The 2213-nt window shown below is 44.7% G+C and overlaps 1 pseudogene; it reads right to left on the reverse strand.

The window, feature by feature from the left end:
* Nucleotides 1–283: 283 nt before the first annotated feature.
* LOC147160344 (uncharacterized) overlaps nt 284–2213 on the reverse strand; it is a 6604-nt pseudogene continuing 4674 nt past the window's right edge.

Raw genomic sequence — 2213 nt, forward strand, 5'->3', positions numbered from 1 at the left:
ACCTGATGCATGTATATTGTGTTTTCCTGTCCATCTTGGGTCCGCACACTTCGCACCGCTTCTTCTTGTTGCTGGTGTTCACAACTTAGAATAATGAAAAGATCAGGAATTTTACTAACATCTCTCTCTCTCTCACTCACTCACGCACGCACGCACACACACACACACGAGCACATGTGCACACAAGACATGAGTGCCAGACATGTACTGCAACAGCATCACACACTTCAGGCTCCGCAGATTGTGGTTCTGTAGGTTGGGTGGACAGGGCACCTGCATTCTCCTACAGAATCCTCCTCACCATGGCTGCAGAGGCTAGGGTTCTGGGGATATGTTTTCTTCTTTCAAATCTGATGATCTCTGGTTTGAATTGATCCTGGTCACAGATTTTTCCATCCACGGGCAGTGTACTCATGAGTACCACATTCTTGCCTTTCTTTGGCACATACGATACCAGGGATGTGTCAGCCGTGTATGCAAATTTAGAGGACTTGATGTCAGCAGTTGAGGTGGGAGCTCTGACCTGTTTTTCCTGATTGTTCCCACCATGGTCAGCTTCCTCTTCAGGAGCTCCTGTTCCAGTTTGTGCGAGGTAAATAAATTGTCACATGTGATGTTGTGTTTACTGAGTCCCTGAGACATGTCGAGGACAACTCTTATTCCTTGGTTTTTCTTGGGGGCTCCTCCATCGGGTTTCCCTGTGTAGACTTGTAAGATCCAAGCATATGAGGACGTGGCATCACAGGCATCACAGATCTTTATACCATACTTTGCAGGTTTAGATAGTATATACTGCCGAAAGGGGCAGCGGCCCCTAAATGGCATGAGCTGTTCATCAATGGTGACATTTGGCCCAGGGTTGTACAGCAGGGGGAGACGGCGCACCCACTTGTCCCACACTGTCCTTTATTTTTATTTTTATTTTTTTTGTTAAAGAGCTCAGTATTGTTTATTCGGAAATGTCATCATCATTGCTCTTTATTTTTATTTATATATATATATATATATATATATATATATATATATATATATATATATATATATATATATATATATATATATATATATATATAATATTTATTATTATTTTTTATTTTTTTGTGTGTGGGTGCGTGCGTGTATTTGTTAGCTCACCAAAAACCTATTAGAAAAAATCCCATACAGTTCACCTAAACCGAACACCGCCGTCAGGAGACCCGAGGGGACCAAAGAAAACCAAGGAAGGTGAAATCCAGCACCGACATGACACCACCCACCGGGCCACCCACCAGAATTCTTCCCCAACCCAAGAAACATCTAGATTCCAACAAAGACAAAAAATAAAAAATCAGGGAGACCTCAAGAGACCGAAGGAGAGACTGAGGAAAGGAAGGAAGGACAGACGAAGCCGAGTGAGATCCACAGACACCAGCCTCCACCGATTCAATGACCTGAGGAGGAAACAGATTGTGTCTGAGTTTCGGTAGATGCTGGTGTGGTGGCTCTGGCATGCAAGAAAATCTCCACCAAAGAGGGGAGCCGTCGACCCCCGCCGGAACAGAGCAAGCGCAACACCTCAGGGCCCCCCAGGCCGCGGCAGCGCCAAAGGACGACCCCCGGGCCCCGCCAGGGCCACCGGCCGGAGAGCAAACCCAGGAGCAGGAGCGCCCCCCACCCAAACACGGCCCGCGCTCCCGACCCAACGCAGCAGGACGGGGCACTGCAGGCCCGCCAGGCACCCCACCGGCCCCCAACCCCCGCACCCCCCACGACCCAGCTAACTGGAACCAGTTAGCCGTAGGTTTAAATTGAATCATTGAGAAAAAATAGTTTATTTTGGGTAAAACTTTCATTTTAATAGTGGCTATTCGTCCTATTAGAGAAATAGGAAGATTATTCCAGCGCTCCAAGTCACTATAAATGCTATCCAGAAGTGGAGTAAAGTTTAAATTAATTAAATCAGTTAATTTAGGTGAGATTTTTATGCCTAAGTATTTTAAATTACCTATAGGAAATGAGTAGTGTGGGTCCTGGCTTGCAGGGTTCCATGAATTTTCTGTAATAGGTAGAAGTGTTGATTTTGTCCAGTTAATAGAATAGTCTGATAACTGTGAGAATTTAGTTATTAAGTTAAATACTTCCCCTAACGAAATAGCAGGCTTTTCTAAATAAAGTAAAATATCATCGGCATATAGATTAATTTTATGTTCTGTTACCCCAGAGTGAATTCCTTG

The sequence above is a fragment of the Leptonotus elevatus genome, chromosome 16, assembly GCF_054856555.1.
Source record: "Leptonotus elevatus isolate MCC_2025b chromosome 16, RoL_Lele_1.0, whole genome shotgun sequence".
Classification (NCBI taxonomy): domain Eukaryota; kingdom Metazoa; phylum Chordata; class Actinopteri; order Syngnathiformes; family Syngnathidae; genus Leptonotus; species Leptonotus elevatus.